Source organism: Echinops telfairi, unplaced genomic scaffold (genome assembly GCF_000313985.2).
Source record: "Echinops telfairi isolate 266 unplaced genomic scaffold, ASM31398v2 ScPeMD7_2;HRSCAF=8, whole genome shotgun sequence".
Taxonomy (NCBI): Eukaryota; Metazoa; Chordata; class Mammalia; order Afrosoricida; family Tenrecidae; genus Echinops; species Echinops telfairi.
Window position 1 is genome coordinate 21952900 of NW_022103898.1, and position 24896 is coordinate 21977795.

The 24896-nt window shown below is 40.7% G+C and overlaps 1 protein-coding gene across 2 annotated transcripts in view; it reads left to right on the forward strand.

The window, feature by feature from the left end:
* The window catches only part of SLC41A2 (solute carrier family 41 member 2), a 153743-nt gene that overhangs the window by 107725 nt on the left and 21122 nt on the right, over positions 1–24896 (forward strand). The gene's annotated exons all lie outside the window — the stretch shown is intronic.

Genomic DNA, 24896 nt, shown 5'->3' on the forward strand with positions numbered 1-24896 from the left:
TGTTCTTGCATTGAGGGAGTACTTGAGTAGAGGCCCAATGTCCATCTGCTACCTTAATACTAAACACATAAATATATACACATAGATTTATTTCCCCTCATTATATATAAGTATATTTACATATGTACATGCCTGTGTACATAAGCCTTCATTTGGGTTTCAGTAATTCCTCTCGGTTACCTTGCCTTTGATCAAGCCTTACCAGGCCTCCTACACCCTTCTCGCCATCGATTTTGGATCACTTGTTGTTCCCTTGTCCCGGGATTTCTTAACACCCACTTCCTTTCCCCCTCTCCCGTGTTCTCCTGGAACCATTGGTTCCATTGTTTTCTCTGGATTGTTTATCTACCTATCTTATCTAGATAGACTTGTAGAGGTAATAATATGCACAAAAAACGAGACAGAGCAAAACTAAACAACAAACAAAAACAAAACAACACAAAACCAACGACCGAAAAAAAAAAAAGAGAAAAGCCTGAAATAGTTCAAGGTCTGTTTGTTGACTTTTAGGAGTGTTTTCCAGTCAATTCTGATGGGGTACCACGCCCTGGCCCCCCAATCTACTTTGGTATACCCTGGGGGCTTCATTACTCTGTTCCCCTTGCTATTCTGTTGCATGCTCTTAGTGTTTCGCCTCGCTGTGGTGGGGTCAGATCTGGCGCATTCCCGCACTGTCTCCAGTGTTGTCCCCGTAGCTCTATGGGTAACTAAGGAATGCCGTGTCTTGTAGTGGGGCCGGCCTTATGGTCCTCTCTGTGCTTTGGCTGTTCTAAAGTGGGAATATTGTCTTCAGGGCTTGGTGGGCCAGGATGTGGTCCACTCTCTCTTCCTCCCCCTTCATTTGCTCCTGTGTGCTCTAATCAGACATGTCCCTCTCCCTGAGCTGTAGCTTCAGTACTGTCCTCTGAAGTGAATTCTTCTGTGGGGAGGGGGAGATGTCCACATAGTTGTGATTGAGGCTGGCCCCTCAGACTTCTCTCTTGGTTCCCTTCATCATGCCAGTATGTTGCATTCATGTCTTGGAGTACCAGGTTGAAGTTTGGTCCCTCTTTCCCTGTGAAGATATAAACGATACCCTCCCCTTGGGTGGGTTAATGCCCCGCTCCCCTGTTACCCATGTCTTTTTTTCCCTCCATGCTGATGATTTTATTTCTGGGTTTTCAGTTCTTTTCCATTGGTCTATCTGTCATTGTACCAGTACTATGCAGTTTTGACCACAGTGGCTGTATAATATGTACTAAAGTCAGGTAAAGCCCTCCCACTCTGTCCTTGAGGAATTAGCTGCTAATTCTGGGCTTCTTCCCTCTCCATATGAAGTTGGTAATCCATTTTTCCATTTTTTTGAGAAAGATGAGGGTAATTATATCGGGATTGCATTAAACCTATATAGTGCCTTGGACAGAACTGACATCTTGACTATATTGAGTCTTCCAATCCACAAGCTTGGGATATTTTTCCATTTGTTGAGGTCACTCTTGGTTTCTTGTAGTAGTGTTCTATAGTTTTCCTCATGTAAATCTTTTGTTCATTTAGTCAAGTAATATCCCTAGATATTTCAATTTGTGCTTGGCTATTGTAAAGAATTCTACCTTTTTGATCTCCTCTTCTGTGGTCTTGTCCAATGTGTATAGCAGTCCAATAGACTTCTGTTTGTTGATCTTGTAATCTGCCACTCTGCCATATTCCTATATTGCTTCCAGTATCCCCTTTGTGGAGCTTTTGGGATTTTTCCATATATAAAATCATATCATCTGTGAATAATGATAGTTTCATCTCTTCCTTCCCCAGGCGAATACCTTTTATGTCTTTTCTTTGCCTTATGCTAAAACTTCCAGTACTATGTTAAATAAGAATGGGGACAGGGGGCATTCTTGTCTGGTCCCCTTTTTCAGTGGGATTGTTTTAGTCTTGTCTCCATTTACTACCATGTTGGCTGTTGGTTTTTCATATATAGCTTGTATTGTCTTCAGGAATTTTCCTTCTATTCCTATCTTCTTGAGTGTCTTATACAGGAATTGGTGTTGGATGCTGTTGAATGCTTTTTCTGCATCTATCAATACTATCATGTCATTCTTAAAGTTTTTCATGTCATTGTAGCAAATGTTACTAATGGTCTTTCGTATGTTGAACCATCCCTGATATGAATCCCACTTGGTCATGGTGAATTATTTGTTTTATATATTTTTGTATTCTATTGGACAATATTTTGTTAAGGGTTTTTGCTTCGCTGTTCAGTAGGGATATTGGTCTGTAGTTCTTGATTCTTGTGGGATCCTTGCCGGGTTTCAGTATCAGAGTTATACGAGCTTCATAGAAGGAGTTCGGGAGTTTTTGCCGTCTTATCCTATGTTCTGGAAGAGTTTGTGTAGGATTGGTGTCAGTTCTTCTCTGAATGCTTGGTAGAATTCTCCTGTGAAGCCATCTGGTCCAGGGGATTTTTTTGTTGGTAATCTCTTGATAACCATGTCAGTTTCTTCTGTTGCTATGGGTCTGTTGAGATTCTTGACATCCATTGGAGGATAGTCTAGGGAGGGATTGTTTTTCCAAGAATTTGGCCATGTCTTCCAAGTTGTTGAATTCATTGGAGTACAGTCCTTTGTAGTACTGTGTAATTATCCTTTTGATTTCATTAGGGTCTGTTGTAATGTCTCTTCTTTGATCCCTCATCCTTGCTATTGATATTTGTTCCCTCCTTTCTTTGGTTAGGTTTGCCAGCGGTCTGTTGATTCTGTTTATCCTTTCAAAGAACCAACTTTTAGCAGCATTAATTTTTTCCATAGTTCTCTTATTTTCCCTCTCCTGGATCTCAGCCCTGATTATTATTATTTCCTTTCTTTTGCTATTTGTTGGATTGTCCTGTTGCCTCTGCTCTAGTTGCTTTAATTTTTGTGCCAGCATATCAATCGTGAGTCTCTCTTCCTTTCTCGTGTGCATGTATTGCTATGAAACTTCCTCTCATAACTGCCTTTGCTGTGTCCCATACATTTTTGTACGTTGTGTTCTCATTCTTGTTGGTTTCTAAAAATTTCCTAATTTAATCTCTGATCTGGGCCAGTATACACTCCTTTTGCAATAGCTATTCATCTTCCAAATGTTTGCTCTTGTTTTCTTCATCTTCCTTTTGTTGATTTCCAGCCTTATGGCACAGTGGTCAGAGAGAGAGACTGTATGATATCAAGTACTTAAATTTATGCAGATTTGAGTTGTGACCCAGTATCCATCATTATTTTCTAAACATTTACTTTCTACTGAGCTCCTCTCTCCACCCCCACCCCCCGTGACCCCTTGATAAGTTATAAATTATTACTATTGTCTTATCTTTACACTGACTGCTCTCTCCCTTCCCCCATGGTTTCTGTTGTTTGTGCCCATGTGGGGTGCTGGGGGGTGGTGGTGGTGGTTATGAGTTGATCATTGTGATTGGTTCCCTTTTCCTCACTTCCGTTCCCCATCTTCCCCTTTCCCTCCTGGTCTTGGTACTGCCATTCCTGTTCCTGGATTCTGTGTGTTGAGAACTCTTACGTCTTATCTTTACTTGTGTACATGCTGTGGTCTAACCCACAGTGAAAGACAGGACTGGGGTCATGATAGTGGGGGGTAAAGAACCAGAGTAATATCGTGTGTTTCATCGGTGCTTTACTGTGTCCTGGTTGACTCATCCCTTCCTTGTGACTCTGTAAGGGGATATGGCCATGCACTAATTTTTTTTTTACCTAAAATTAGGTTATTAATAACACCTAAAATCCTAACAGTACCAAATTCCATGAGAAATCTGTTTATGAAAAAAAAATTTAGTAGTGTAACACTGAATTTTATATCATTTGAAACCTCACCCCAATGGCTTTGAACCTCAAAGCCATCCCTCTCACTCACGGGTAACACAAGGTATGGACATGGACAAAAGGCTAAAGGAATGAAGAGGGACGATAAATTCCAGTAAGAAAACATTATAGAAAGATCATAGACCATTGAAGTCAGACCCTGGTTTTGAATCGCATATATATTTTATGATGTTGGCAAAAGTTTCCTAAGCTCTTTGGGTCTTATTTTGGGCCTTCCTCACTTTGGAGAAAGTTTATGGGAAGGTGAAATTGAAAGATAGTAGAATTTTCCCACTAAATTGTTGAAGTCTCCTCAAATATATAGAACAAACACATGCACTTTATCATTATTATTATCCTCCTCTCCCATATTGTTGGAGCTAGTAATTCCATGTCCCAAGGTCTGTCACATCCCCTCACCACTAATCTTCCCTTTGGGTAATGTTCTTTACCACAGAATCTTTGATCGAGTGCCCTGATCTTCGGCTTCCACAGTTTCACTATTTACTCCCAAGCTGGTGTTTCTGGTCTGGACTCATATTCTTTATCTTCAATTAGCTGTTGAAAAAGCACCCCAAACTAGTTTGGAACAAAAGTCTTTATTTCCCCCGTAGTCTCTCCCTTTTCCACTGGGGATGATGGGTGTATAGCCACAGGTATTGAAAGGGGGAGTAGACCAGGTCTAGGATACACAAATTCCAGGCTGCTCAGCCTGCAGCTCCTGGCCCCATAAAGTCCCTCTGGAAAGAGAAAAGCCTGGCTCCTATAAACCTCGTTTACAGGTCTTTCCTGCTGATGTCCCAAATCCTTGCCATAGCAGCCACCATCATTGTCTTGCTACTCACGAGTGCATGCAGCAAAATTAGAAGACTCGAATGTGAATCGGATTTCTCACTTATTAATCTGAGGTCCCTTACTAATCTATGCCTTTGCTCCCATCGTAGCACTCATCTGTGCTGTGGGGTAAGATGAAGATACTATCACGAAGGTAACCATACCTAGTTTTAGTCCAAACTAGGACTTTGAGAGTGAAAGGAGGAGTTATTAATAGTTAACTGTGTCAACTTGCCCCAATCATTACGATCTGGGACATTTCAGGAAATACAATGACCCCTGCTGTCTGTCACTCAACTCCCTTCCTGCACTCGTTGAGTAGTTTAGTATGCTTTAAAATTTTCTCACTCATAAGGTAGAGTTGATTTGTTACAAAACACTTGCATATACTTAGTCTCCCATATGTTAATGGTAAGATAATTTGATAATCGAGACTATTCATAATAAAATAATCTATAATTGCTGCTCTGTTGCTGTTTAGAACATTTCATAAACTAATTTTCAGAAGTAGCTCACCGGGCCTTTCTTCCTAGTCTGTTTTAGCCTGGAAACGACTGAACCCTTCCTACCATGTAGAACCTGGCTGGTATTTTAAATACCAGTGGTATAGCTTCCGGCACCATGGCAACACACAAGCCAACATGGTAAGACCAAAAGGATAAGTGGATAGTGGATATAGAAAGGGACATCAAAAAGTTTGTGGTAAAATGGAATTAAAAGATAATAGAATGTTGACTGTTTCCTACCTGTTTAAAGAGGCTAAGAAGAGTACAGTGAACCCTCGTTTATCGCGGTTAATCGGTTCTAGACCCTACCGTGATAAATGAAATTCCGCGAAGTAGGATTCCTTATTTGTAAATCTGATACCTCTTCTGGAACTTTTCGAACCAACCCTTGCTCGCTGTAAAATCCACGAACGTTGCAGAAGAGGATTCTGGTTGAGGTTTGTCTGCTATAAAACGCTGATAGAGCTGCCTTGCCTTCTCCCGGATGACTATCGAATCCAACGGAATGTTTTTCTTGCGCCTGTCACTGATCCAAACGGCTAGGACAGACTCCGTTTTTACTATGAACTTATTACGACTTGTCACAATGCGCTTTGCTTCCTTGTTGAAAGTGAAAGTAGCCGTAGCACGGATGTTTTTTTCCTCTTTACGGATGGAGCGAACGGAAGACTCATTCAAGTTGAAATGGCGTGCAACCTCCACGATTTTCTTGCCATCTTTGATCATATCCAAAAGTTTTACCTTTTCCTGGATGGTGAGCATCTTCCTCTGGCGCTTATTTTTATTGGCAGAAGGCTTAGAAGAAGCAGCTCGTTTAGGAGCCATCATAGGGCTTAGATAAAATTTCTTAAAAATCACAAACAATTACAGTACACTGTACAAAAGCAAAAATGCATCTGATACATAGCTATGATACGTAGCGATGCAGACAGAAGCGTGTACAGTATGAGCCAATCAGTGGCAGTAATGACAGAGCATGCGCTGTTACTCAAAAACCGCGATAGAGTGAAGCCGCGGAAGTCGAAGCGCGAAGTGGCGAGGGTTCACTGTACTCCTTTCGGGGGGTTTAAAGATTAACAGATGATGCACATAAGGTACTATTACTGCCATCATTTCTTATGTTAACACAGCATAACACATTATCACTGTCTCTGGATTACTGGGACGAGGCTCGTAGATTCTAGAACCTGGAGCATCTAGCACTAAAGTATTGCTACCATGATTCTGATACTCCACTCGATTCCTTAAAGTCACTCTTCTCAGCGGCAACATAGCTATAATTGGAATCTGAGGACAAGCATTCAGTAGCTCAGCTAGTTAATTAGTTTAGGCTTGAGGAAGTTACTTAATTCCTTGGAGTCTCATTGTCCTTACATGTACAATGAGGATAATGCTCCTTCTTGGCTTGTAGTCATAGTGAATATGCATGGCACATAGTAGGCACTTGCTCAATGATGTAGCTTTGTCTTTTCTGATTCCCACATATACTCAAATCCTAGACCCAGCTGACATTCAAGTTGTAAGAGGTCACCTGATCTCACATTCTCTTCTTCCTTGATTTAAATCTACCAGATCCCAATGGGAAAGTAAGGGCTACTGTATTCCTCCTCTGTGGTGGTTCTGCCTCTGTCTTGGCTGGGTTCTGTTACCTTGGGTTGAAGGAGAAGTGTAATGAGAGTGATAAAGGGCAGTGCCAGGAAGTTGAAGCAAGTGAACTATTGTGATTCCTTTGTAGCCTTCTGATTGTGTTTGTATGATGCAACAACATGATCGTGCTCTTAGAGCTTGGGTTATAGAGTCTTCAGAGTAAGGGACAGTCCTAAATCCCTATTGATGATGGATTATTTAGCTAGGTGTGCTTGAGCTCCGGGCTACTAACGCACACACAATAAACTGCCTGCCTGCCTTATAGCACGAAGCCTGTGTATCAGGCCAGTTCTCCTCCGGATGGAGATGAAGGTAGGAGCAGAGAAGCTGAGCCATCTTTTCTCCAACTTTCTGCAGAGGACCTAGCTGCCTGTGCTGTGAATCCAGCTCAGGTGGCAGCCCTGTCTTGAGAGGAACTTTCACATCAGCTACCAAAAAAATGTTAAGATACTGCTATGCAAAAGCACTGAATTAAAGAATCATAAAAGTCAGTAGTCAGGAGATTTGCTAGAATAGAGCCTTGATTGTGACCCCAGAATATTCACTACCCAAAATATTGACCTGAATGAGTTTCATATAAAAATTCAATTAAAAATATATTTAAAATTTTGGTTATTTATTAATCATTTTATTGGGGGTCCTTACAGCTCTTTATCACAATCCATACATCCATCCATGTGTCAAGCACATTTGTACATACGTTGCCATCATCATTTTCAAAACATTTTCTTTCTACTTGAGCCTTTGGTATCAGCTCCTCATTTTTTTCCCACCCTCCCTCCCTCATGAACCCTTGATAATTTATAAATTTTTTTTTCATGTCTTACACTGACCACTGTCTCCCTTCACCCACTTTTCTGTTGTTCATTCCCCCCGGGGGGCAGGGTTATATGTCCATCATTGTAATCGGTTTCCCCTTTCTCCCTCCATCTTTCCCCTACCCTCTTGGTATCACTACTTTCATTATTGGTCCTGAGGGGTTTATCTGCCCTGGGTTCCCTGTATCTGTATCAGTGTACATGCTCTGCTCTAGCTGGATTCATAAGGTAGAATTGGGATCATGAGAGTGAGGGGAAGAAGCATTAAAGAACCAGAGGAAGGTTGTATGTTTTGTCAGTGCTATACTGCACCCTGACTGGCTTGTCCCTTCCTTGTGACCCTTTTGTAAGGGGATGTCCAAATGTCTACAGATGGGCTTTGGTTCTCCACTCTGCACTCCCCCTCATTCACATTGATAAGATTTTTTGTTCTGGGTCTTTGATGCCTGATATCGGATCCCATCGACACCTCATGATCACACAGGCTGGTGTGCTTATTCCATGTGGACTTTGTTGCTTCTTAGCTAGATTATCTTCAAGCCTTTAAGCCCCCAGATGCTGTATCTTTTGATAGCCAGGCACCATCAGTTTTCTTCACCATATTTGCATATGCATCCATTTTGTCTTCAGCAATCCTGTCGGGAAGATGAGCATCACAGAATGCCACGTTATTAGAGCAAAGTGTTCTTGCGTTGAGGGAGGACTTGAGTAGAGGCCCAACATCTGTCTGCTACCTTAATATTTAACATATAAATTTATGTATATAGATCTATTTCTCTATCATTAAATATAAATATATTTACATATCTACATGGCTGTGTTAGTCCAGGTAGACTAGAGAAACAAATTCATAGAGACTCATATGTAAGTAAGAAAGAGGTTTATATACAAGAGCAATTGAATATTGAGAAAACATGCAGCCAGATCAAGTTCATAAGTCCGATATTAGCCCTATGTCTGATACCAATGTTTATAAAGACCTCTTCAGACTCATAAAACAGGACGAATGCAGGACAATCACAGGCTAGTGGGTTGGAAGTCTTTGGATGCAGTGGCGTAAGTATCTCAACGCTGTCAGGGGTCTCTGTGGCTTTTCTGGCTCCAGAGGTCTGGTTGCATCAGGGTAGGTCCATGTGGCTTCTCCAGCTCTCACGGCGTAGCGCCATGTGTCTTGTCAGTCTCAGGGAATAAGCAGAGAGAGAGAAGTGTCTCCTGCCTCCAAGGAGGAAGTACAGGAATTCCCAAAATTCTCAGGAGAAGGCCATGGCCACACAGAGGATTCATTGGTTATGACCCAATTGACAGATTAGACTTGACCCCTTCACTTTAATCCTCTCAAGTCCCAAATTGACACCAGATTGTATAACTACCATAATACCTGTATTTAGACCACTATAAATGTTCTTTGCCTCCTAGTTCTTTCCTCTATTTCCTTTTACTTTCCTCTTGCTCTTGTCCCACTAACTTGTTTGACATACATTCAGGTTTCAGTAATTCCTCTTGGCTACTTTGCACTTGATGAAGCCCCCTCTTCCCCCTCCCCCACCCCACCCCACCCCACCCAGGCATCCTTCACCCTCCTCACCATAAATTTTAGATAACTTGTTGTTCCCTTGTCCCTGGATTTGTTAACACCCACTTCCTTTGCCCCTGCCTCCCCTTCTCCCATTGTTTTCTCCTCTGGATTGCTTATCTTGCCTATCTAGATAAAACATGCAGAGACAATAATAAGCACAAAAACAAGCCAACGCCAAACAAAACAACAAAAGAAGATAAAACAAAATAACAGCAACAAAAACCAAGGACATAAAAAGAGAAGCCTATAAATAGTTCCAGGTCTGTTTGTTGACCTTTAGGAGTGTTTTCCAGTGGAGTCTGATGGCATGCCACGCCCTGACCCCACAGTCTATTTTTGGTATTCCCCAGGGACTTCATTGCTTTGCTCCCCTTGCTGCCCTGTTGCGCACCCTTAATGTTTTCCCCTTTGTGGTGGTGTCAGATCAGGCACAATTCCTGCACTGTGTCTCCAGTGCTGTCCCTCATATCCTTATGGGTCAATGAGGGACTTCATACCTCATGGTGGGGCCATCCCTATGGTCCTCTCTGTGCATTGGCTGCTCGGAGCAGGTATTTAGTCCTCGGGGCTTGGTGGGCCAGGATGTGTTCCACTCTCTCTCCTTCCCTCTTTGTTTGCTCCTGTGTGCTCTGATCAGATGTGCTCCTCTCACTGAGCTGTAGCTTCAGTGCTGTCCTCTGAAGTACATTCTTCTGCAGATGGTGTGGGGGGTTTGTCCACATAGTTGGGACTGGCGCCGGCCCCCCAGACCTCTCTATTGGTTCCCTGCTTCATGCTGGTATGTTGCATTCCTGTCTTGGCACACCAGTTTGAAGTCTGGTCCCTCTCTTCCTCTCCTATGGAGATAAAAACAATACCCTCCCCTTGGGAGGGTTAGTGTCCTGTTCCTCCACTACACATGTCTTTTTTTTTTTTTTCCCCTCTCCTTTTTAGTTGGCTGCCATATATATCCCTGGATTGGGTCTGGCCCCTGCCATAGTGCCTGGACCTCACCCCAGGAATGTCTGTATATAGAAGCTTTTTCCCTATGCCCCTTTTTCATTTTTAAGCTTACCTCTGCAGACTCGTGTACTTGTCCTTTTATGCTTGGCTTACTTAGCTTAGCATAATTTCCTCCAATTTTTCCCATGCAGCGGATGTGCTTCATGTGCTCCTCACTGCTTTATTGGGATGTATGATACTCCATTGTGTGTTTGTACCACACTTTTTTAATCCAGTCATCTGTTGATGGAAATTTGGGTTGTTTCCAACTCCTTGTGATTGTGAACTGTGCTGCGATGAACATTGGAGCACAGATGTTTGTCTGTGGTTTGTTTCTTGCCTCTTCTGGGTATATGCCCAGTAGGAGGATTGCTGGGTTAAAACATTAGCACCATGCCACTCTGTTAAAGTTGCATGCCCATGTTCAGTGCAAAAACCCACAACCATCAAGTCTGTGCTAATTCCTTGCAACCGTATATAGGACAGGGTAGAATTTCTCCTTAGCAGTCCCAAGACTGAATCTTTACAGAAGCAGAGAGCCGAGCCTTGTCCTTTTCCAGGGAAGCAGCTGGTAAGTGAGAGCTTTGGACCTTGCAGTTAGGAGCCCGGTGCCTAACCCAACGCTCCACTGGGGCTCCTTTCAGCAGAACACGGCTACTCTAAATTATTGTATCATCTGGGGAAATGTGCTAGAGTTAAAAGTGTCTCAAGATTTTTATGTTTAGTAAAAGGTTCAGGCCTTCACCATTCTTAGTTGATTCTTCATCTTTTTTAAAACAACAACAATTCATCCATTTCCATGTGTATAATCCAGTGACACTAATTACAGTCTTCAGTTGTGCAGCCAGTCTCTATATCCTTTCCAAATTATCCCTCCACCATTAACGCAAACCCAGTGTCCTGCTAAGCAGACAGTTCCTTTCCTCTTCCATCCTATCCCTGGTAACCCTGGCAGTCTTTGGTTTCTGAGTGTTTGCTTGTTCCACATAAGGGAGAAAACACTGTCTTTCCCTCTTGTGACGACTGACTGCAGAACACGTTCATGGCTGAGTCATGATGTGTGGTACATGCTGATTCTTCTTACAGATGAGGCTTCATTTGTGGAGGTCTGATTGTTCATGGAAGTGTCAATTTACATATATATACTTGTTGCTATGGTGGTCTTTGAACCAAGAGCCGTGTGGAAGCGTTTGAGACTCTGAACAATAAGTGTTTAAGGACTGTAAGACAAACAAGAAGAAATAGGAATACTATATATAGGAAGGAACTGAAACAGTCTTTCTAGTGACCCAAGATTTTCAGACCGGCCTATAAAACAAGTTCTAGTGATTTGCTAGGCACCCAGGCTCCCTTTATTCACACTTAAAATACAGTTTTATTTGACTTGCACTGCTGCTTCAAGTATGACATGAAATATTAACAGTGGTGCGGACACCTCTCTGGTTGGCCAAAAGAAAACCCAGTCATTCTATAACCCATAACAATGATCTCATAACTACACCTGCTTAGTTTAATAAAACTGAGTGTGTCTCTCTTCGCCGCGCCCCCCCCTCCCCCAACCCCGGGGCTTATATTGTTATTTACTATATTAGCCAAAGCGAGAGAGAAATTTTTATTGGCAATCTCAAATTACCCACCTCCTGTTAAGAGGATTGTTGTTTCTAGAAATTTGTTCCACCAGTCATTTCTCCCCCAGAAAGGACTCTGTACGGAGACATGACCCATCACAGTTAGGAGCAGGGGAGACATAGCTTTGGATTGGCTTACTCAATAACAAGACACAACAGTGATCCTCATCCCAGGAGAGGCTGTGGAGACCCTGATGTATGGAGGAAGAAAGAGCCAGGAGGTACCTGAAAGATGCATTCTGTTAAGAAGGGAGTGTGGTTTGAAGGAGAACGTGTTTCTGTGGTCTCAAGACAAAACCTGTTTACTTTCTGTGGTCCTTCTTAGAATCTTGAGTCAATAGGTAACTTTCATGGGCCTTCAGTTTGAACTCAATTTAGGCTCTCAATGGGTATTGCTTTTCAATTCTGCGAAGGTCCTTCCCATTTTTCCATTACAACAGAGAGGGTAGCTAGTTCATGTTCATCCAGGGATTATGCCTGTAGAGATTCCATCCAGGGCTTATGTTTTATTCATCATTATAACCTCAGCACCCAGCCTGAGACATTAATATATGTAAAATGAATATTCAGCTTTTATTATTCTTGGATTATTTGGTGTTTCTTCATTTAGATTCTGACCACGTTGAAAGTCATAACTATGCCTTCTTCTTTGAATGCCCCAGCAAGCCTCTCATAGTGTTTTCTACATGAGCTATAAACAAATGTTTATCAAATTGGATTCAAGAATGTGCTTTAAGTGTGTAATGGGCAGGGAGGAATACTTTATAAGCCTTCTCATCTATGATAGACAAATGTTTTAGAGATTTATCCATAGTGTTACATATATTAGTAGTTTACTCCTTTTTTGTATAACTGAATAGTATTTCATTGTGGGACTATACCATAATTGGTTTGCTAGTGAACATTAGTTTATTTCCAGTGTAGGGTAATTATGAGCAAAGCTTTTATAAGCATCCTTGTATAAGCCTTTAGGTAGACTAAAAATGGGCCCGAGACCTAACTGAGCTTCATTAAGTTAGAACAATGTCAGTGTTTTACTTTTAACCATGCAAATGGTTATAAAGGTGAGAATTTCATGGTGATCATAACTTGGCATTTATTTGATAATTAATAGTTTTGAATAGCTTTTCATAGGTTTATTGGCCATTCATATGTTTTGTGAAAGTAAAATTTTTGCCAGTTTTTTTCATAGTATTATACTCTATATATTGTATAGTAATATGTAAAGGATGTATTCCTGTGTTCCTTTGTCCTTTATCAGCTACACATATTGGATATATTTTATTCATCTGTGGATTTCTTTTTAATTTTCATAATCATGTGTTCTGAAGAGCTATTCTAATGTAATGAAATTCAGTTGATCGACTTTTTCTTTTAGAGTAGGACTTAGTATCTTCCATCTTTGCATATCTCAAGGTGATCATAGTTTTTGCTTTCATTTGTGTGTCTGGCCCACTTTGAGTTAGAAACTTTTGTGTATCACATGAGATATGAATTTTCCCCAAATGAATATCCAGATATTGCTGTACTACTTGCTGAAAGATTATCTTTCCCTTTTAATTATCTTGATCTTTTTGTCAAAAGTCAATTTAGCATCCATGTGTGAGTATTTCTGTACTCTATTCCATTGATTTTTATGTCTATGAAGGGGCTTCAAAAAAGTTCGTGGAAAAAAATCATTAGCTTTCAATTCCATTTTTCCATGATCTTTTTAAAGCCCTTTTATATTTGTATGCTTTTTTCTTTTGAGCTGTAATTAGTTCTTTCTACTTTTAGTCTGAAAAAGAAATTTCAGTAGCTCTTTTTTTAATCGCATGTTCTCTTCTTTATATAGATCTTGGTTGACTTAATGAATATCTTTGTAAGTATAAAACCAAACTAAACCAAATCCACTGCCACCAAGTTGTGTCCGACTTAACGTGGCACAGTTTCCCAAGGCTGTGACTCATTACATAAGTAGACTTATCACATCTTTTTCCCATGAAATGGTTGGTGGGCTTGAACCACCAAGCATCTAGGTCGCAGCTGAGCACTTTAAACTGCTATCCCATCAGGGTTCCTTCTCTCTAGGCCTTAATGTGACTCTTGCCAAATCAACTCCCTTTGTGCTCCATTCTCAATATTGAACTCTTACTGTGCTGGAAGTTCAGCAGCACTAGTAATTGTACTATGAGTCCTATGTGATACTGTGTCTCAAACCCACAGAAATCCAGGCGGATAATGTCTTGCCTTTCACAGTGGTCCTTTCTTACATCTGTTTTCTCCAATGTGTTAATTAAGTTAATGAAGCAGGCTTCCTCTTATACATCCAACTCTGTTCTCAGATTTTCACTATGTTCTGTCTCTAACCAAAGACTTTTAGAGCCTTCTTATCAAGGAAAGTTCCATTTTCTAGCTTTCACATTGCTTGCTTTTATTTCATGCACACCCACCATGGCATTCTGTTGTCTTTCCAGGGTTAGCTTACATCCCTTTGTCAGGGAACTTCAGAACTGTATTTCTGCCTCTTTCATTTTATCTGCAGTCAATATTTGCTCAGGTATCCATTAGTCAACTCCTGTAGATTTCAAAAGTATTTTTACAGCTCTGTGTTCGTCTCCATTTGCCCAGAGCAACAAGACAAAGAGAATCCAGCAGAGGAGGAGGGAATGGCGTGCACATGTGACTAAATCTCTCCATATCCGACTGCTGCCTGCTCCCCTTTGAGATGAGAAGAATTGGATGCTGCCTAGCCGCCACTACGAAACACGTTCATCAGAGTTCTATAGACAAGTCTTGATCACAAAGGGAACCCCTTCAGAGCCTCATTTAAAATTTTAGAAGACTGGATGTTTTTATTATTAGAATTCAACAGGCATACAATTCACATTTTGGTAAATACAATCAGAACAGACATAAGAGGGTGAAAAGGAATTACAAACACCACCCACGTTGCTCACTGGACATTCTTGTATAGTTAATTAACCCAGAGAATCACTATTGCACCTCCTAACTTTTTGTCTTTCCACACTGGAACAAAACAAGTGCTATCAATGACACAGCAACCCTCCACATGAATCACTCTGTGCCCACTTTGAACAAATGCCAACCGGATAACTATTTAAAGTGCTAAGTGTGACATGTGACCTAGTTTTTTGCTTGTTAAATTAATCTTTGGCACTACTCACAGGGATGATGTATATGTAAATGGTTTCCGTGTTTAGATGACCCTCAGTAGAGAAACCTGTCTCAGAGATGTTTTCATGGGTGTGGAGAGGGAGACTTGAAAACATTTCAGCAGACTCAAGGTAAACATTGCTAACTGCTATAAAAGCAAAAGCATGTTTTCAAAATTCATCTCTAACCATTCATTAGTGTCAATTCTAAGCATCTACCTGGCAAGTGTTAGTTAAATTTAAATTCATTTTGATGAAAGCAGTAAGAGTCTGAGTTCATGCATTTCCTGAGCCTTAATCTTCTTTTAATGCAAAATTAAAAAAAAATGTAATGTCACCTCATCCTTTTTTGTCTTCTCAAGGGTCACAGTCCTATGCTACCTGTTGTTCATGTCTGAAAAAAATTGTTTTCCTATCTTGCATCCTATTTTCTCATTGTTTTGTTCAGTTTTATTAGATAATATTTTTCTAGAAATATATTCCTTTCATCTAAACCATAGATTACCAATCTTATTTGTCCTACCGGCCATTTTCTAGAAAAACAATTATTCAGCATCCCCCACCCCCTCCTTTTAAAAATGTTTGTACGATAGCCCACAATCCAGGATAAAGTGTAAGGATCTTCTTTGGCTGCCTCTCCTGGATCATCCCAGTGCGCTACAGGGGTTGATATTACCCACTCAGACCTAAACGTTCAAATGTATTGATAGTGTCTTTCAAATTCTTTTTTATTTTTTTATTTTGAAGATTACAGTGAACCCTCGTTTATTGCGGTTAATCGGTTCTAGACCCTACCGTGATAAATGAAATTCCGCGAAGTAGGATTCCTTATTTGTAAATCAAATATTTTCGTAGTTAGAGCATAGAGGACATGAAAAAATACCCTTTAGTCACCATTACACTCGTATTATCCAATTTATTAAACGAAAAAGGGAAAATGCAGTAAAACATTTTGGACGTTACAATTATCATTTATTATTTATTATATTATGAAGTACAACGGATGGAGCGAACGGAAGACTCATTCAAGTCGAAATGGCGTGCAACCTCCACAATTTTCTTGCCATCTTTGATCATATCCAAAAGTTTTACCTGGATGGTGAGCATCTGGCGCTTATTTTTTATTGTCAGAAGGCTTAGAAGAAGCAACTCGTTTAGGAGCCATCATAGGGCTTAGATAAAATTTCTTAAAAATCGCAAACAATTACAGTACACTGTACAAAAGCAAAAATGCATCTGATACGTAGCTCCGATACGTAGCGATGCAGACAGAAGCGTGTACAGTATGAACCAATCAGTGGCAGTAATGACAGAGCATGCGCTGTTACGCAAAAACCGTGATAGAGTGAAGCCGCGGAAGTCGAAGCGCTAAGTGGCGAGGGTTCACTGTAATTTATTTTAAGTATTATTCCCATGTTAGACTTGAACCCTGACATTCTTATTTATCATAAAGTAATTGTCTCTGTGGTTTCATTACTTCCTCTGTAATTTTGGGGTATTTTCATTTCATTTATTTATTACAAACTTATGTACTATTTTGTATCTCAGTCTTCTTATCATAAAACATATTTTGTTTCTTTCTATATTTGTATGCACTTGAAGGAACAATAGGGACTATGCCCCACAGATCTAATACTTTTATTCTCTCCTTAGAGAGAATAAGTTTTGATTACTTCCAAAATAAGTTTTTTTAATTTGGGACTGGTACAACTCATCACAGTCCATACATCAATTTAATCAGGCATGTTTGCACATATGTTGCCCTCATTCTTTTCTAGACATTTACTTTCTATTGAGCCCTTGGTATTAGCTCTTTTTTTATTCACCCTCCCACCCTCATAACCCCGTGATAAATTATACATTGTTATTATTTTCATCTCTCACACCGACCGCTGTCTCCCTTCCCCCATGTTTTCTGTAGTGGGGTGTATAGTTATAAGTGTTGATCATTGCGATAGGTTCCCCCTTTCTCCCTTCCTCTCCCCCTCTTCCCCCTACCCTTCTGGTATCACTATTCCCACTCCTGTTATGGGTTCTGAGTGTCGTGAGCTCCCACCCCTTTCTATACCTGTGTACATGTTCTGGTCTAAATCTGCTGTCCAGCCAGCCTCCAGCTAGCTCATAGTGACCCCACCATGTGTTACAGAATAGAGCAGCTCCCCAGCACTTCCTATGCTGTAATCTTCATAGAAACACATCACCGGGCCTGTCTTCCTCCGGGTAGGTTTGAGCTGCCGCCAGTGGCAGACTGGTTGTGGTGACCAGGCTCTTTCTGTGATATTTGTAATTATGTCCATGTAATTTAGTCAGGATACAGTTTAGAAAATTCAGCGCAGGGTATTAGGTGCTTACGCAAGTTATCAGCCTTGGGATGTTTGGCAAAATGAAAGCCAGTGTGGAGGGAAGGGAGCTGCGTTGCCTTCAACTTTCCTACTGCAGGTAGGGTCTCCGAAGTCAGGTTACTTACTAGTACCTAGAAGTAAAGAGCATGAGCAAAACCACCCACAGCATCACAGCTGAACCCGTTCTATAGGCTGGGAATTGGCTGAGGTCTGGCCATCTCTGCCAAACAATGCCTGCCTTCCAAAGACCCACTGCCTCTCATTCAGGGGAGACACAAAGGGCTTAACCTCCTTTACACCTCTAGTCCTTGGTGGAATCCAGCTCTATTTGATTCATGTCATTCCTGGCCTGGTTTGCCCTTGCAGGGTTGGAAGAACGGCATGGGAACTGGTGGCGAGCACCATCAGTCACTATCTGGCTGGCTCTTTTTCCATTCCTGACAGAGTATATTGGTACATTGTCTGACGTAAGCTTGCCTAACAACTGCCAGTCTTTGCCTTTTCTGAAGACCAACCTTGACATTATCCTCTCTAGGATACATTTTTGTTTTCTATTTTATTAATTTTTATACTTAATGTGTTTTTAAAAAATTATTTTATTGAGGGCTCGTACAATTCTTATCACAGTCCATACATACATCCATTGAGTCAAGCACATATGTACACCTGTTGCCCTCGTCAATCTCAAAACATTTGCCCTCTACTTTAGCCCTCAATATCGTTTGCTCATTTTCTCCCTCCCTCCCCCTCCCTCCTGAACCCTTCATAATTCATAAATTATTATAATTTTGTCATAAGTTACACTGTCCGACGTCTCCCTCCGCCCTCTTCTCTGCTGTCCGTGTCCCAGGGAGGAGTCTATACTTAGATTCTTGTAATTGCTTCCCCCCTTCTACCCCCGCATTCCCTTCACCCTCCAGGCCTCGCCCCTCTCACCGCTGGTCCTAAAGAAGTCATCTATCCTGGATTCTCTGTGTTTCAAGTTGCTATCTGTACCAATGTACATCCTCAAGTCTAGCCAGATTTGCAAGGCAGAATTGGGATCATGATATTGGGGGTGAGGAAGCATTAAAGAACTAGAGGAAAGTTTTATGTTTCATCGTTGCTACCCTGCACCCTGATTAGCTCATCTCCTCCCCAAAACCCCTCAGCAGGGGGGTGTCTGTTGCCAGCCGATGGACTCTGAGTCTCCACTCTGCACTCACCCACCTTTACAATGACATGATTTCTTGTTCCTTGATGCCTGACACCCGATCCCTTCGACAGCTCGTGGTCACACATACTGGTGTGCTTCTTCCATGTGGGCTTTGTTGCTTCTGAGCTAATTCTACTTTTCTTGGGTTTGTAATTATTTCTTTTTTTTCTAACTTTTAGCTTATTTATTTTCAGTTTGCCTACCTTCTTATAGAAGCATTTAAATATTGCATTGTCGGCATTCCATAATGCTCATGTGATTTAATTATAGCTCAGTTTCCAAGATTTATAATTTTCATTATGATTTATTTTCAACTCATAATTTATCTAGCTTCCCCCTTCAGAATTCTAAATATATGATTTTTATCTTCAGTTATTAATTTGTCTGAATTGCAATTTTTAAATGTGTTTTTTTATATTCTTTGAGATTTATTGAAAATTGCTGTATGGTCTAATATTTGATCAATTTTTACAGATATTCTATGTGTGTTCTAAGAAATCTTTTCCAAATGTGTGTATGTATATGCATTTGTATATAGACACATATATATCTTTTAGCTTATCATTTGTGTGTTTCAAATTATATATTTTCAGCTGATCTATTAATTCCTCAGAGAACTATCTGAGCATCTCCCATTGAGCTGGTCAGTTTCTCCTTAAACATTTCATCTCTTTTGTTATCTCTACACTCCTCTCATTTTCTAGATACATATATCTGAGAATTTCTAATGCTATACTCAATGTCTCTAGCACCTTTTTCATATTTCCCAACTCTTTGTATTACTGTCCTTTTTGTTAGGTTATTTAGATTAATCTTCCAGTTCATTTATTCTGTCTTCATCTCTGCCTAATCTGCCATGAATCCCATTCATCTATCGAGCTTTTAATTTCAGTGTTTACACTTTTTGTTTCCCCAGAATTCTAGTTGATTCTCCTTCTAACGTATTCGTTCAGTTCTTTGTGTTCCATTATTCCATTCTCATATTAGCTATTTGTTATTTTACAGTATATAGCATCTAGATGTATTTCATGCTCTATGCCTGGTATTTCAGATATCTGAAGTGGCTGTTGCTCCGATTCCCTCTGTTAATTTTTCTCATAGTGCCATGTTTATTCCGTGGGTTGTGACCCTTGATACTGAGCTCCTAGTCTTTTCTACTTTTAAAGTGGAACTTCTTTGAGGACTACCTTGAAGGTGTATTGCTCTCTCCAAGGGCCTTAGGGAGCCTAAGACTCTGAGAACAGGTTAAAATAAACTCTCAATTTGAAGTTTTTCAGTCTACATAGGTACTTTGATAGTGGCATGGAATCTATAAGGATCACTTTGCCGTTGTCAGTTCTTCCAAAACGCAAACAAACCCACTGCCTTCAGGCAATTCTGACTCACGGCAACCCTGGAGAGGGTTTCCAAGCCTTTAAATCTCATGGAGGCAGATAGCCTCATCCTTCTCCCACCAATCGGCTGGCAGGTTTGAACCACTGGCCTATTGATTAGCAACCCTGCACTTACCCAGGGCTCCTTTTTCAATTCTCATGGGGAGGTTATCCCTTCACCCAGTATCACAGTCAGCTAAGTTTCCCTTATGAGGAGAAGGCTTGTTTCTTCTTTAAAAATGTAGTGGATGCCCCAGTTTCTGTGAACGAGATTCCCCTTAGAATCTCCTTTCCACTTGAGCTGGCCATGCCTTTGACTCGTTTCTACCAGGCTCAGTGCTTCTGTCAAAACCAGAGCTTGGATGGGGAATGCAAACCACCCTCCAGAGGATGCCGGGGTGCCTCCTGGAGTGGGGGTGTGCACACACTGTGTCTTCTGTGCCCAGAGAAGCAGACCTGCTCAGGGACTTTGCCTCCACTGATGCCTTCGGGGCCAAAGCCAGCCTTACTGCTCTGGATTCTTTACTGAGGATCCCTTGCTTTCTTGTACGTTCGGTGAGATATTAAAAATACACAGCCTTTATTATTATTTTGCAGTATTTTAAGTTTGTTTTCTTTTTTTAACTGGGTCGTATTATGCTTATAATGTCACTAAACATGCAAGTCCCAGGTTTTGCTGGATCTACTAGTGGAAATATTTTTTTCCCTCCTTTCTGGCTGCCTAGCAGGGACATTGTGATCAAGGGACTTAAGCAGACATTGTTTTGAAGTCCAGTCTCCACCACTTAACTCGTGTTTAACTGGACAGGGCACTTAACCTTTCTATAGCTCAGCTTCCTCTGTAAATAGGGAGGCCCATCCCCACTATCATACTCTGGAAGAAAGCGGTAACCAAACACACGTTTCCTGTGGAGCCGCGCCATTCTCTCCCCACCTTCCCTCCTCTGCTGCAGCACTGAAACAGGCCAGACCCAAGAAAAGACGTTTTGCTAAATTCTTAGCAGGCGTTAAACTATTAGTAGTGTTTTCAGCCAAGATACTGGGTGAGAGAAGCATATTTTTGCCAGGGAGGTGAATTCAGCCTTTGTAAAGTTAGGGGTTCTGAAGAACTGTACTGATTTGGCACTCGGGTTTATTTGCATCATATTTCTAAGCATTTCGCACCCAAATAAGTGTCTTTCTTCATACAATACATAAGGTAGTTGTTGGCAATTGAGGCATTAAGGAGATTCTAATGCATGAAAATGTTGATTCTAGTTCAGATGAGGAGCTGGCTGAGAGAATCATTATCGCCCAAAGCACGTAGATATTCTTGTACGGTATGTATTTATTTAAATTCCAAGAATACATCTGGAATATGCTATTTAGCTGGGGCTACAAACTTGGCTTTTCAGTAGGTCTATTTACCTAAATAAGTTATGCATATTTCATAAGAGCAAACAGACTATGTGAAAACACAGCTTACCTTGGTTTGATTTTAGATGTGTTTTCTCAGTGAAAGTCTTGCGTTCCTTAAATAATATTTGGTTGTGAAACAAAACTTGTTGCTTTAAAAAGTATCTAATCCTCATTGTAGCTTTCATAATTATACACAATATTCCAAGGAAACCCTGATATCCTTTGTTAACTTGCCAAAAAATTATTTTTAAACTTGCTTGGAAACTCTTAAGCCATCACAATACTTTTATAAAAGCAATTCCCTACAAAGGAATTTGATTGTATGGCATTTTGTTTCAAGAAATTCAATAAGTGGAGTAAGAATGTGAGTTTGGACAGCTATGAAGGACCGCAGAGATGAATAGATCCATCATTGTCTTCTCTTGTCATTTCTGACAGCCAGTTTCTTACCTTGTGCTTCAGAGGTGGAAGAGACTATGAAAAGCTGTGTGTCTACTCCTTCATTTCACACAGGCCCAGACTCAGGCTGAGCGGTACATCATCGTTGCTGGCTGGAAACAAATGTTCATACGTCTTCTATTCAGATACCTCTTAAATAGTAATGGTCCTATAAATTATGAGACTGTGTAATGATTGCTAAATCTGGAATAGGTACAATGAGAATAGTATCTACTGAGTACTACTAGGTACCAAGTCTTAATATTTTTCAAGAAACTAAGGTGTCAAAGAGGAAAAATGCATGGTTTTCTGGGGATTACATACATGTTAGATCAGCATAATTTAAACAGTTCTTATCAAAAGCATAAAAAATAAGCATAATGTAGATATGTCTATATAAATATATGTTTCACAGTGAAAAACCTTAGCTATGTCTTATACGTGTTAATACAATATAATATTCTATTTTCATTTTTTAATGACTAGCTATATTAAACTGGTTCCATGACCCACTCACAGATTAAATATTACAGTCTGTGAAAATGCACACACAGACACACAGATGTGTATTTTATGTATATATATTCAGTCATGCACTATGTAATGTCTGTCCAGCAGTGTCTGACTGTACATACATCTATGGTCCCGTAAGGCTATAATATAGTTCAGAATTCCTATGGGAGAGCAGGTCCTAAGGAAGGCAACACATGTGTCTTATATACAGAGTGATTGTGTCGCCAGGCTTATAATGGTATAGTACATGTGGGAGGCTTCAAAGAGTTCATGGAAAAATAGAATTGAGAAATAAAGGAGTTTTTTCATGAACTTCTTGAGGCCTCCTCTTATAACTTAAAATACATATTTTGCTAGTCATAATAAACTAGCCTAAGCTACTGCCATTTCTAAATATTTCACTATTCTTTCTATTGTTTCTCTTGTGCTCTGTGCTTTCCCTCTTATGAACAAAACCTTTCCCATGTAGCATTGGATGCTTCCACTTGTAGACAGCAGCACTCAATCTCGGTATCGATTGATGTCTCCTAAGTGTTGTAGTGTTCTCTCTCTCTGTTGAATCTTCTGAAAATATTACTGTGAGGGGCATCATGGCCTCCCAAACACGGCAAAACCGGTGCTGATGAGAGCAGCAACGAGAGGCCACGGAGAAATAATCAATATGGAAGTGAAACAGAGGTTACTAAACCACACCGAAGTTGGAAAACCGCTGAATGCTGTTGTTTGTGATTGAGGCATGCATGCTTGCTAAGTGTAATGTGTGTTCACACAACTCCTAAATCACATAACACCCTGTTCCACAGAATAGGACTGTGGCCATTAGGTAACACCTTAGTGCATGCTTGAACGCGTGCTTGCATGTTGTCGCTATTGTTGCCGTGGAGTGCTCCTGGGTGGGTTATAATCCCCAACCTTCAAGTTAGCAGTTGATTTCAAGCCACTTGTAACACCCAGGCTCACGTGTGTGCAATAAATCTCTCTCTAAGTAGGCATGAAATTATAACCTCCTGGTGCTTTTCTCTCAGGATTTGAGGGCATTGCTCCTCTTTCCCCAGTGTTGCTCTTGAAAAGATCAGATCGTTATCTCCTTCTTCCTGCTTTGATTTGAATAAAGGAAATAGTTATCAAGGTGTTTCTGTGCGAGAGCTGTTATAAGTGTTCTGCTCTTGAACCTTCACAGAATCTCTATGAGATAAGGGTTATTTTCTCTTACAGGGACAGATTGAGACATGGAGAAGCTCTCCGTGAGAGGGAGGTCTACTGATAGGATGTGGAGGGCTTGCTGTTAAAAGAATGGAAGGGGCTGGCCAGTTCCTTATGGGAACTCTGCGCGTGAGTGAGCCTGTGGTCTGCTGGACCCATAGATTGTGTCCACTGCTACCCAAGAAGTCAGTGCAGACTTGCAGTTGACCCTCATTTTTATCTACTCCCTCATAGTTCCCAATGTCCTTGAGTCCTGAATGTCTCCTACTAGATTCCTCTAGAAACTCTCCCTTCGTTTTCCCACCTGGAAAGGACAGCTGTGGACTAATGAGAGCACATGGACATCAGCTCACTGCATGCACTGACATTACAGTAGTCCCTTCTTGGCATGCTCACCTCCAGCCTCATGAAAGTCCAGTCCCTTCATGGACTCTGCAGGGAAAACTGGTTCCCATCTCGGCTATTCCAGACTGTAGCTTCTTCAGCTCCAGTCAATCACTTTCCAGATTCTTACATATATTTTTAAATTACAGCATGCAATTTGGAAGTTATGGAAAATAATGTAGCTATGCATTTATACCACCTACTTCAAGCCTTAACAAATTATCTGAAGCAAATATTTGTAGATGATAAATAAGACATCATAGATTTGGTTGGTGCTTTCTGTGTATTGGGGGATCAATTCATTTCCTTGTGGTCGGTGCCATTTTTAATTAGCCAGTATCATTGTCATGTGGGTTTTTAAACTGCTGTTCCAGATGTATTTAAAAGTGTTTAGCTATCCTCTTATCAATAGATATTTTATGTTATCTCCATTTTTGTTTTTTGTTTTTACTGCAATGATGTCATGAGCATTCTTGCACATATCAGAAGGGTTCTCTGCAGGATTTCCGTAAGAACAGAACAACACTGGTACTCTTGCTCTTTGGAGGATCCTCACTGGGTGTGGGTTCAGCAGAACCATTAGCTCAAGTTTATGTAAACCACGAGCAAGTTTATCCTTTTACCTCAGTGTTGCAAAACAAACTAAAAAATTTAAAAAACAACATGGTTTCTCTGTGGAATTACTACCCTGTTTCCCCGAAAATAAGACAGTCTCTTATATTAATGTTTGCTCCCAAAGATGCGCTAGGTCTTATTTTCGGGGGATGTCTTATTTTTCCATGAAGAAGAATACGGTACACATTTATTGTTGAACAAAAAAAAGGAAATTTACTACCTGTATACGGTATGGTAGTAATTGTCATCACAAACCAGCATAACCAGACAAACTGTGAATCCTACAGTATCAAGAATTTCTTGTTACTACCATGATTTTCATGAACAACAATCTATGGTACAGTTACTCGCACTTCCTGTCAACAGTGAGCTGGGCGGCGGTGCCTGCCGCTATGGTCCAGAATTAACAGTAGCTACGGGGGGGCTTATTTTCAGGGAGGTCTTATTTTTGGGGGGATGCCTTATATTT